Source organism: Pleurodeles waltl, chromosome 4_1, assembly GCF_031143425.1.
Source record: "Pleurodeles waltl isolate 20211129_DDA chromosome 4_1, aPleWal1.hap1.20221129, whole genome shotgun sequence".
NCBI classification, from domain to species: domain Eukaryota; kingdom Metazoa; phylum Chordata; class Amphibia; order Caudata; family Salamandridae; genus Pleurodeles; species Pleurodeles waltl.
The window spans coordinates 844,832,094-844,845,059 of record NC_090442.1 but is presented as its reverse complement, the minus strand read 5'-3'; the positions used below and the strand labels follow the sequence as shown (position 1 = coordinate 844,845,059).

The 12,966-nt window shown below is 44.8% G+C and overlaps 1 long non-coding RNA gene across 1 annotated transcript in view; it reads right to left on the bottom strand.

Annotated features, from left to right (window-relative positions):
• Positions 1 to 1,555: 1,555 nt before the first annotated feature.
• LOC138288225 (uncharacterized) overlaps positions 1,556 to 12,966 on the bottom strand; it is a 77,782-nt gene continuing 66,371 nt past the window's right edge. Inside the window, exon 3 of the long non-coding RNA XR_011202359.1 lies at positions 1,556 to 1,598. This is a non-coding gene — a long non-coding RNA (uncharacterized lncRNA). The remainder of the gene's footprint in view (positions 1,599 to 12,966) is intronic.

Below are 12,966 nucleotides of genomic sequence, written 5' to 3'. Positions count from 1 at the left end.
AATTTAGTTGTGTTCAGCAAAACCTAGGAGGATCATTTACACCAATGATCTCTAATTCTTTCTGAGCTACAAAATGCCTATCTACATATCAACATCAAGAAGTTGCATACACTAAGGTCAAGTACTTAAGTTATTTACTCGGGACGGAGGTATAGAGCCACAAGCTAAAGGGTTAAGGCAATCCTCAAAACTCCCTTCCCTACTAATAAGAAGGCATTGAGAGCAGTCTTAGGAATGATTGGATATTATCACTGTTTTATACCATGGTATTCCAAGATATCGGCCCCCGTAAAAGACCTCCTGAAAAAGTCAGTTCGACCAAGTGTTTTTGACTATCCCCAAGCAACAGCAAGAGAGGCCTTTGACAATCTAAAGAAAGCTCTCACTACGAAACCTCTCCTGTGCTCCCCTAACTTTGACAAACCGTGCCTAGTGCGGATGGATGCTTCACACTTAGGAATAGGGGTTATATTATCTCAGAAAGATGAGGAAGAAGTCAAACATCCCATTGCATTCATTAGTTGTAAGTTGTTCCCTCTGGAGCAGACGTACTCGACTATTGAGAAGCAATGCCTTGCCCTAAAGTGGGCTGTGGAGAAACTATGGTATTACCTAGAAGGGAGACATTTTCTTCTCTATACAGACCATGCTCCCTTGAGCTGGCTGCATAGGAACAAAGGACAGAATGATAGAGTATTTTGTTGGTTTTTGGCATTACAACCTTTTAGTTTTGAGGTACTGCATCAAAAAGGTAAGGAGCAGGGCAAACGCTGACTTTCTCTCACGTTATCATCTTCTTCCCAAACGGGAAAATCCTGGGGGGAGATGTGTCTGCGACTTTCCAATTGCTGGGAGAGTGAGATCTCAATACCATCCCTTTATGGGAAGTTTACAGTCCAAAAAAGGAGGACCGGCTAGAGGATAACTTCCGGGTACTGACCCTGGCGTCAGGAAGAAAAAAAGGGGCCAGACTTGGAGACGGCGTCTTTGCAGTGTGCAACCGGAGGCAGAACCAGGAGAGAACAGTGCCAAGCGACCGGAAGAAGAACAAACACTCCGATGTCTTTCAAGGTGGACTGGAGCTGAAGAAGGTGGTGGGAACTGCCCCTTCCGCTGTGACCTAGAGCTGGAGACAATGAAAGGGAAGCAACCAGAAACAGACCAGGAGACGACTCAGGAGGCCATTTGCCGTGGAGCTGCATCTTCCCGCCACGCTTCATGAGGCGCATGGCTCCGTCAGGTGGGTGGCTGGGTGCAGAGACTGGGAAAGACGCTTGCAGCTAACTGACTGCCCAGTAGTTCTAACAAAGAGAAATCATGAGGTGGGGGGGCTCTGTCTTGCATGTCAGAGAAGGGGCTGGATATAAGCCTTGCTTCCCTATTGGGGCAACATATACGTTTTTTTATATTTTTCTCTTTCCTTCCATACCTAAAAGGGAAATAAACCTTTGTTTTTCCCCCATCCACCCCTTTGAGTTTTCAGTGCATATTTATGGTGTTTACGGTGATGGTATCAAACTAAGAAGGAGAACCAAATACTCATTAATACTTACTGCGCTTCTCTTGAGGGAACGGCAGATGGACCTCCTCCTTGGAACCTAGAAGAGAGAAGAAAAAGAACAAGCATTAATTTTCATTTGATGTTTATGTTGAAATATCTTGAGAAGAATAAATATAAAAGGTGCAGTCCCTCATTAGAGTGTGACTAATTCCTGAGAAGTGCTGAAAAAACTTCGCTGGTAGGCTATCATGAGAAAATGCAAACTATAACCAGGATATATCCCAGGCCATTACATACAGCTATTTCTATAAAATCCAAATGAATCATGTTAAAGAGTCCTCCTGATCCTCCTATGTGGCTGAATGTTACAGGGGTTCTTCTCCCTACATTTATCTGCTGACCTGTCACATATCTATGGCATAGTTTATCAGCCAGAACTCTAAATTGAGGTTTAAAACAGTTCTTCCTAAATAGTCTCACCGCCGCATCCCTTCCAATGTGTGCAGGTCCAAGAAGATTTCTGTCCATTGGATACACCAGGCTCTCTGGCAACATGGGTCTTCCATCAACTGAAAAGCAACTGTCATTTGCAATTTTAACACATCCTGCTTTGATCCATCTTTGCTATTCTGCTTCTGAAACGCCTTTCTGCAGTCTCTTGATTTCCTCCCACGTATCAGCTATTGGCAACAGTATTGAAAAGGTGGTGTCCTCATCATAATCATTTGTATATTCCCAGTTAAATGCACATGCCACAATTGCACAATACTGAGCAACTTCGTTGGCATATCTGTTTCCAACAATTCTTGTGGGCTGTGCGTTTTACTACTGCCATTTCTTGTGCCAATTGTAAAGCTTCCAACAATCTCATCACATATTCCCCATTCTAGATTTTAGATCCGGGTGAAGTCATGAATCCCAACCATACCAACTATCTGTGAATACAGTCACCCACAAGTGTGCTGAAAGTTAGCAGGTTTGGGTAAGGCTGACCAATTCTGCAACTTGTGCAGAGGCAACAACTCAAAGCCAGGAGGCTTCTACTAGTTCCTGAATTGTACAAACAGCATAAGCCGCTCTCAGAGTCCCCTTATTTTCTCTTAGACCTGAGCTGTCAACAAAAATTACATGGCCGTGCTCATCACAGGGTTCATCCTTAATGTCAGGTCGTGGCTTGGTGCATAGGTCCATAACATCAAGACCGTCATGCTCAAACCCTTTACCATCAATTTCATTTTCAGGCAATGGTAACAATGTGGCTGGATTGACAGTTTGACATCTCTTAAGCAAGACATTTTCAGCAGCAAGAATCAATTGATCATATTTTATATGTGTGTTGTTTATCAAATATTGGGTCTTAGTACAAGTGAGCAGAATTTTGATGGAGTAAGGGACTATCACTGTAAGAGGATGTCCCATGACTATGTTCTCACGTTTCTCAATCTTAACACCAAACGCTGTAACCGCTTTATGACAGACTGGCAAACTTGTGGCAAGAGGGTCAAAAGTAGTTGATAAATATGCCACAGGTATTCAAGAGACTCCATGAAATTGAGAAAACAATGAGAGAGAGAGAGCAGCCCTCTCCCTTACTGCAAAACAAAGTAAACATTCTACTGTAATCCGGCGTTACCACTTGCAGGGCAGGACAGAGACTTTCCCTCAGCTCTAGGAATGCTTTTAAGCAATTGTTGTCCCATGGAAGTGGATCAGGCACATCCTTGTGCGCCAGCCTCAGTAAAGGCATGGCCACTAGGGAAATGTTTGATATCTACTGTCTACAGTTGCCCACCATTCCCAAAAATATTCTGAACTCTCTTTGTGCTTAGGATGGCTGCAATTCCCTCTTGTGACACCTCCCTTAGTCCCTTTTCAATGAGATGTCATAGATACAAGACCTCTTTTTGGCAGTACTATAACTTGCTCGGAGGACACTTTATGTCAATTTTCAGCCAAATGATTCAGCACAGGAATTGTCATATTTGGACTCTTGCTCTAGGCAAGACTACTGGTTTAGGGAAGACAGCACTTTTGTTTGTAGGCGACTAAGCCAATCTTAAAACAAGTCGCAACTATCGGCCCAACTCTCCCGGCTCACAAGCAGTACCTCACCAAAAACCCAAATTGAAATAGGTGACTTGTGGCAGCCTTTACGCATGGACTCAAGTGTGAAATCTCAGGGGAGTCGTGGTTAAACGGGGGTTACCCTTTTTTCACAAGAGCAACAAGTCTCAGTCAAACACATGCAATGAAGGAGATAAAGTGGCGTTTTCAATAGGTTTTATTAACAAGGTTGCAATCTACTGTGAAATGCATAGGCTGCAGTGATTAGGATAATGAACAATGCAAGAATCAGAATTGTAAAAATGAGAGTCATGAATATTAAGACCCCCCCACCATCTTGCAATAACATGAGATGTAAAATAGGCCCTAATGCACTAGCATAGAGAACCTAATCTTTAACTTGAAGAGAGCTAAGTGTGTTGAACCTAATCTGCGAGTACCATGTACATGAGAAGTGCCCTCCAACCCTCATTACCTTGGAATGAGTTCTCTAGATCAGACTCAATGGGGACATGAAGGCTGGGTCTGCATCAAGGCGACGTGTAGCATAAATAGCATTGATGGCATCTGGTAGGAATCCCTCTGATAACCTTGTTTGCGTGACATGTATTTATACAGATCTTGTAGGACCCCTGACACAGGTATGTTCCCAAACAATAGATAAGAAGGCATGTTTGAGGCGGCAATTACATAAACAGTTCCCTCCAAAAGTACATTATGTTCCCGTCACACGTAAGTGGGATAAGAACATGATGTGAATACCTACGTATATCACTTGTCTTTGATGCTGATAGTGATGCCTTCACAGAGTGACACTGATAACGTGAAATCAAAACATCTTCCTAACTATAAACATGGCAGCCATTTTGGAATAAATAATTAAATAAATGTGCTAAAACAGAGCAGGCTAAGTAGGTTAAAAGTCACTAGGTGACGGGGGCACAGGACTGCAAGCCAGAAGGCAAAGCTAGCTCCTCGTTCCCAATAAAACTAAATAGGATCCACTACACCCTCCCCATTGCAAGAACAAGTAGAACGCCATAATGATGACACCTGAGAAGGTGCATGAACCCCAGCTAAAATGCTCTGGGCTAAAGCAAGCTAAAATAACATAAAAACATAGCTAAAACCTAAGAAAACTAGTTAAAAATAGCTGAAACATACAAAGAGATAAAATGTCAACCATGACAAGCACAGCAGGCCAAAGTTAAAAGCAATTTTGGCAAAACTTTAAAACTTTAGAATAAGCCTGTGGTCAAATTTATTTCAGAGTAGTCATGATCTTGAAGAATGTCTTCGAAGCCATCGAAAGGAAAGGCATCCAGGAAGGAAACCACATCGTCAGCTGTTAGATCGCTGATAGGATTGGCAGACGGATCCATGGAGCAGTAGGGTGCAGCAACCTCAGGTGCAGGATCACCCGCGAGAGCAGCACCATCCACAGTGCCTATAGGAGCCAGATAGTCCAACAAGGGTGGCTCATAAGTGGCCCCGCGAATCAGCTGCAGTCTCATGGGGCATGACCGTGAATGAACCCTCATCCGGAACATCAGCAGTTCTTGGTCCACAGGATCCACTGACAGAACAGCAAGGCACACTGAAGGTAGATGTTTGAAACTGCACCAGGTGCAATGAAAGACTGGTTCCACACACCATAGGACTAGTCGCAATGACAGTGACCAATCATGCTTCAATTCTTCCAGCAACGGAGCATCAAAGAACTGCACCATGCGATCACGGCACAGCTGGGTTGGTGGTAGAAGCTCCATCACTCCACTTAGCTGGGAAGGCACAACAGCAGCAGTATCCCACTGATCAATGCCAAAGTCACAGGAAAGTCACCAAACACACTTGAAAAGAGTGAATGGATGGCTGAAGGAATGACTCCGAAGACAGTCTGGAAGATGGACACGAATCCAGACCCACCAGCCTTAAAAAAGTGCACAATCCCTGTAGTGCTGGAAGTGTTGAATATTCTGGATACCAGCTCTCTAAAGTTGTATTTAATAGGGATTGTATCTCGGCTGATGATCTTGCTATCTGGGGAGCATATGTCTCTCTAGCCGAAGTCAATGCAACCTGTTTCTGGAACAGTAGCGCCTTTAGTCTGCTCAGCTTGTTATAATTTAAATTAGTAGTATCAACGTGAGGCCACATTTCTGCTACTCTTATTTCTTGTGTGGGGGGGATAAAACATGTCCGCAACAAGTTACAATCTTAAAGACTGAAATTGTGTAGGCAATTCCTGGTCTCATACCGCAACAGCTTTGTTTGTTCAGGATCACATAACTTCTATTCAAAAGTATATGAAATGCTGGACGAATCAAAGGGATGGGAGTATCCTCCAGAAAACAGGGCAAGTTTGTGACCCTCGCATTGCAAAGGTCATGAAGGGACACCTGTTTGCAAAATCATTGAATAACAAACAATCGTCTCACATTAGCTTCCGCTGAGAAAGACCTCTGTTTCGCCGTTCAGACATTTAGGGACAGATGTATCAAGAATGCATTTAGAGAATCGGAAATAGCGATTTTTAAGAAATCGCTATTTCTGATTCGCAAAATGCAATGTATCACATTTGCGATTCGGTAATAGTGATTTCTTAAAAATCGCAAATGCTATTACCGAATCGCAAATTGCGATACAGCCCCCATTCGCATCTATGGGCCTATCGGCCCATATTTGCGAATTTTTTGCATGTCCCAAATTGCGAATTCCTAACTGGAATTCGTAATTTTGGGAAATGCAAAGTCCAGGGTGCTGGGGGCCTAAGGCCCCCTCTGCTGCACCCCAAAACATTTTTTTAGAACATGTAAGGTGCACACATGCCAAAAGGGCATGTGTGCTTTACATGTAAATTTTAAAAATGCATTTTAAATGCATTTTTAAAATTTGCACATGGTTACCACCAAGTTCAACTTGGTGGTAATAGCGATTCCTTAATGCCCAATTCGCATTAAGGAATTGCTTCTTACATGTGCTTTAAAAATTGCAAATAAGGAATCCTTATTTGCGATTTCTTATTTAGAGAGTCGCAATTTGCAACTCTCTAAACAGGGTCGCAATTTTAAGGAATCGCTATTTTAGCGATTCCTTAAAATTGCATTCAGAATGCCTTTTATACATTCTGAAATGGCTTTTTGCATTCGCAAATGGGCATTCGCACCGTTTGCAAATGCAAAAAGCTTAGATACATCTGGCCCTTAGATTCCAAGGGCAACTCCCACTCTTCTTTAATATAGCTATTGCCTAGCCGCTCGTATCTGCCGACAGCAAGATATTTCAAGCATTTCCAAAAATGAAAGGTGGACTAATGCCATGTACGAGCCAAACTGTGGATGGACTTTCTGCAACGTGAACGGCACCTTTTCTAACTTTTCCATATGAAGCATGGTGAAACTCACTTCCCCATTAGCCATTGTCTGTTGTTCCCTGGATAAATTAAAAGCAGCAAAACAAGTCATTACCGTTAATGTATTTCCATGGAACACGGCCATTTTTCAGAATCTGTAGTGTCCAACCTGACTGCATGATGGAAGGCAGTTGAATTTGTCCATGGTGTAAAAAGGACATGTTATTCTGAATAATGTCTGTCGCAGATGACGCTATGTTATTAAGGGAGAATATACTATTGGACACTGTTCAAGCCATTATCAACAACAGCTAAAGCCTTTACTAAATTTTCCTTATCAATCTGTCTTAAACGTGCAGCTTCTTCCATTTGAGAAAGCTTCCAGATCTCATTGTATATGGCATAGATGAATATTTTAGAGCGAGGCTTTCTGGGACCTAACAAAAAGTCTTGCAATAACACGAGATGTAAAATAATGTGAAATAGGCCCTAATACCCTAGCATGGAGAACCTAATATCTAACTGTGCAGGATTGGCCACATGGTGTAGTTTGGTGTTGTCAATGGAGACTAATCTGTTTGCTTTGGAACCAGGCAGTGGTGGTAGGATGACAGTTCTGGTACCTTGTATTCCCAGGACTTAGATCGGTGCTCTGTAGGATGGGCCAAAATCTTTCTTCACAGCAACCTTCTCACAAACCAGATCCCCAACTTTAGGAATCCAGCGATTAGAAGTTGTTGGTAAATCCCTTATTCCTAAGGTGGCAGCACTGGCGGATGAATTATCACCCCAAAACTGCTGAAGATCCTGTAAGACAGTGAGACGTTCATTTATGTGAAAAGGTGTATCTGCTGCCGTCAAACTAGGGCCATATAGATCTGGGACATACATAGGTATCCCAAAGAGGACCTCATAAGCAGTGCGTCCTCCCAAGTACCATCTTGGCAGTTTATTCAGTGCTCTCTGGACCCCATATAGGTGATTAAGCCAACTGTGGCCAGAACCTAGTACTCAAGCTGTTAAGGACTGCTTTAGATCTCAATTCCTCCTCTCTACAACCAAATTTCCCTCTGCATGGTAGGGTGAGGAGTAATGGAGTTCAACACCTCCATCGTCCTCATGGTGCCCCTGAATACCTTAGAGGCAAAAGCAGGGTCCTGGTCTGAATAGAATGCTGCAAACACATATGTACAGATAAAGATCAGCAAGTCTTTTATAACAGTTTGAGTGTCAGCCAACCACTGAGGCAATACACACAGGAATCTAGAACAAGTATCTACAGTGACTAAGATGTATTTGTATGCTCCATTAGGTTGTGGAGGGCCACAATGGTCCAGGTACCCGTATTGTAGTGGCCTATTGGACACTAAGAGGGATGTCTCCGGCGGGTGTTTGATGTTTGAACCCTTTATCTGCTGGCAAATGTCACAACAAAGAGCATATTGCTTGGTCTGTTTGTATAGACCTGGCCACCAGAAGCGCTTCTGTAAGAGTGTTATTGTGGCCACAATACCAGCATATGCAGAGGTGACTAGATCTAATCTCTGGTCTTGGTTGGGGACCACACGATCTCCAACCCCAGGAATTGTTGCAAAGACAACATTCTGTGCACTGATGTGATATGAATATTTTGTAGGGTATGCTTTTAAGAGAGGCTTGCCTTCAGCTGAAGCTTTCACGGCAGCCAAAATGTCATTATCCAATCTCATCTGGAAACGAGTCACTGCAGCAACATAAGCCGTAGTTATTGCGGATTTGGCTGCTTCATCAGCCAAAGTGTTGCCAATAATGTGTACTCTTACACGTTGGTGGCCCAATATATGGACTACGTTAGCATTAGGTAGCTTATCCTTAGGTTCAGCCACCATCTCCCACAGAGTTCTATGTTTTATGGTGTTTCCCGTTGAGTCTTTGAACCCGTTCATTCGCCAATGTTTATGATAATCATGTTAGGATTGGACACAGTAGTACGAATCACAGACAATCGATGTGAGTTGTCCTGGATCTGTATGTTCTAGCGCTAGGATAAGGGCTTTTAGTTCAGCCAGCTGAGCTGTGCAGTCCCCCAGGGTCTGCGTGTAGGTATTGTGAGGGTGGAATATACCATACTTCATCACTCCGCTCACGGCACCGCAAGCGGCTTAGTACTGATGTTTAGTACCTACAGCTGGTTGTGCTGAACCATCAGTGTAAATGACAGTATAGTATCTGTCAAGCGGCAAAATGTCTAGCGGTGCGGGGTACTTATGTTCGTATTGGAGAAATTCTTGTGTTTGAAGTTTTGGATCAAAGATGTCATCAACATTGGTGGCAGTCAGGCATGTTGCCCATTGAATCCGGTGTGGATTATTGCTTTAGCGTTAGGAACACTAGCTTTGGTCACTGCCTCTAAGGCTGGCACCAGGGTAACAACAATAATGTGTTTCCAGTGAGCAAGTGGCCTCTCCTTGATGACAGCCATCTGTACTGCAGTTAGAGTTTTTCTGTGGGTGCAAGGCATTGTTCTGCATTGGAAAATAAATGTGATTTATATGCTATGGGCGCCATGTCACCTTCATTAAAAGGGACATAAGTGAACCCAATGGCACCAGCAATTATTCTGATGACCAAATTTGTTTTGTTGTCACAGGTTGTAGGAGGCTGGCCTGGCTTATAGTGGGTACCTGATGGTACTTACACCTTGTGCCAGGTCCAGTTATCCCTTATTAGTAGATTAGTAGTGTTCAAGCAGCTTAGGCTGATAGAGGTAGCTATAGCAGAGCAGCTTAGGCTGAACTAAGAGACATGCAAAGCTCCTACTATACCACTTATATCATATAGCACTATATCATAAGAAAGACAATACTCAGAGTTACAAAAAATAAAGGTACTTTATTTTAGTGACAATGTGCCAAAAATATCTCAGAGGATATACTCCCTTAGGAGGTAAGTAGAATACACAAAATATACACACAAACCAAAATCAGGTAAGTAAACAGTTAGAAAAGTAGTGCAAACACTGTAGAATACAATAGGATGCAATAGGCCTTGAGGCAACACAAACCATATACTAAGAAAGTGGAATGCGAACCACTTAGGGACCCCAGGCCTAGTGTAGTGTGTGGAGGGTCACTGGGAGTGCAAGAAAACACTAAGGGTGTCCATGATACCCCACCCCAAGACCCTGAAAAGTAGGAGTAAAGTTACCCTACTTCCCCAGAAACACACTTGTGATAGGAGATTCTGCAAAAACCACAACTGACAGCAAAGCACTGAAGACGGATTCCTGGACCTGAGGACCTGCAAAGGAAGGGGACCAAGTCCAAAAGTCATGAAAGTGTCCAGGGGGGCAGGAGCCCACTAAACCCCGGATGAAGGTGCAAAATGGCTGCCTCCGGGTAGAAGAAGCTGAAGATTCTGCAACAACGGAAGATGCCAGGAACTTCTCCTTTGCACAGAAGATGTCCCACGGCATGCTGGAGGATGCAGAGTTGTTTCCACGCAGAAAGACCGCAAACAAGCCTTGCTAGATGCAAAGATCGCAGTTGAAGAAAATGGGTGCTGCCCGGGCCCTGGAAGGACCAGGAGGTCGCCCCTTAGAGGAGGAGAAAGAGGGGGCACTCAGCAACACAGAGAGCCCAAGCAGAAGCAGGCAGCACCCGCAGAAGTACTTGAACACGGGTTCAAGAAAACTGAGCACGGCGGTCATCTCAACACTACAAAGGAGGGTCCCACGAAGCCGGTGGTCAACTCAGCGAGTTGAGCAATGCAGGACGGAGTGCTGGGGACCTGGGCTGTGCTGTGCACAAAGGATTCCTTGCAAAAGTGCACAGAAGCCCTAGCAGCTGCAGTTCACGCAGTACACAAGATTACTGTCTGGGGTGGGAAGGCAAGGACTTACCACCAACACATTTGGACAGATGGCCCACTGGACTGTCCGGGTCACATGGATCCAGCTCCTGTGTTCCACGGACCACGCTCGTCAAGTTGAGAGGGAACCCAGAGGACCAGTGAAGCAGAAGTTTGGTGCCTGCGTTAGCAGGGGGAAGATTCCGTCGACCCACGGGAGATTTCTTCTTGGCTTCCAGTGCAGGGTGAAGGCAGACAGCCCTCAGAGCATGCATCACAAGGAAACAGTCAAGAAAGCCGGCAGGATTAGGCACTACAATGTCGCTGGTAGCCTTCTAGCTACTTTGTTGCAGTTTTGCAGGCGTCCTGGAGCAGTCAGCGGTCGATCCTTGGCGGAAGTCGAAGAGGGAGATGCAGAGGAACTCTGGTGAGCTCTTGCGTTCATTATCTGAAGAGAAGCCCACAGGAGAGACCCTAAATAGCCCTCAGAGGAGGATTGGCCACCTAGTCAGGTAAGCACCTATCAGGAGAGGTCTCTGACATCACCTGCTGGCACTGGCCACTTAGAGGCCTCCATTGTGCCCTCTCACCTCTACATTCAAGATGGCAGAGGTCTGGGACACACTGGAGGAGCTCTGGGCACCACCCCTGGGGTGATGATGGACAGGGGAGTGGTCACTCCCCTTTCCTTTGTCCAATTTCATGCCAGAGCAGGGGCTGGGGGATCCCTGAACCGGTGAAGACTGGTTTATGCAAGGAGGGCACTATCTGTGCCCTTCAAAGCATTTCCAGAGGCCAGGAGAGGCTACTCCTCTCAGGCCCTTAACACCTATTTCCAAAGGGAGAGGGTTTAACACCCTCTCTCAGAGGAAATCCTTTGTTCTGCCTTCCTGGGACTGGGCTGCCCAGATCCCAGGAGGGCAGAAGCCTGTCTATGGGTTGGCAGCAGCGGTAGCTGCAGTGAAAACCCCAGAGAGCTAGTTTGGCAGTACCCGTGGTCCATTCTGGTGCCCCGGGGATGCATGGGATTGGCACCCCAATACCAATTCCATGATCTTAGACACGTTACATGGCCATATTTGGAGTTACCATTGTAAAGCTACATATAGGTATTGACCTATATGTAGTGCACGCATGTAATGGTGTCCCCGCACTCACAACGTCTGGGGAAATTGCCCTGAACTATGTGGGGGTACCTTGGCTAATGCCAAGGTGCCCTCACACTTAGTAACTTTACACCTAACCTTCACTAAGTGAGGGTTAGACATATAGGTGACTTATAAGTTACTTAAGTGCAGTGTAAAATGGCTGTGAAATGACATGGATGTTATTTCACTCAGGCTGCAGTGGCAGTCCTGTGTAAGAATTGTCTGAGCTCCCTAAGGGTGGCAAAAGAAATGCTGCAGCCCATAGGGATCTCCCAGAACCCCAATACCCTGGGTACTTAGGTACCATATACTAGGGAATTATAAGGGTGTTCCAGTGTGCCAATCAGAATTGGTAACAATGGTCACTAGCCTGCAGTGACAATTTTAAAAACAGAGAGAGCATAAGCACTGATGTTCTGATTAGCAGAGCCTCAGTAACACAGTTAGGCACCACACAGGGAACACATTCAGGCCACAACTATGAGCACTGGGGTCCTGGCTAGCAGGATCCCAGTGAGACAGACAAAAACAAACTGAGACACAAGTAAAAAATGGGGGTAACATGCCAGGCAAGATGGTACTTTCCTACACCCCCCCTCCCCTAAAAACGAGGGACAATGAGGCTAACCTTGCCCAGATGAGTCTTCATTGTCTAAGTGGAAATATCTGGAGAGTCCATCTACATTGGAGTGGGTACTCCCAGGTCTATGTTCCACTGTATAGTCCATTCCCTGTAGGGAGATGGACCACCTCAACAATTTAGGGTTTTCAACTTTCATTTGTTTAAGCTATAATAGAGGTTTGTGGTCTGTCTGAATAATAAAGTGAGTACCAAACAGGTATGGTCTCAACTTTTTCAGTGCCCAGACCACAGCAAAGGCCTCCCTCTCTATGACAGACCAACGCTTTTCTCTAGGGGTCAATCTCCTGCTGATAAAAGCAACAGGTTGATCCTGGCCCTCAGTGTTAAGCTGTGATAATACTGCCCCCACCCCTAATTCAGAAGCATCAGTCTGGACTATGAACATTTTGGAGTAACAAGGGCTTTTTAGGTGCAGAGCACATGGCCTGTT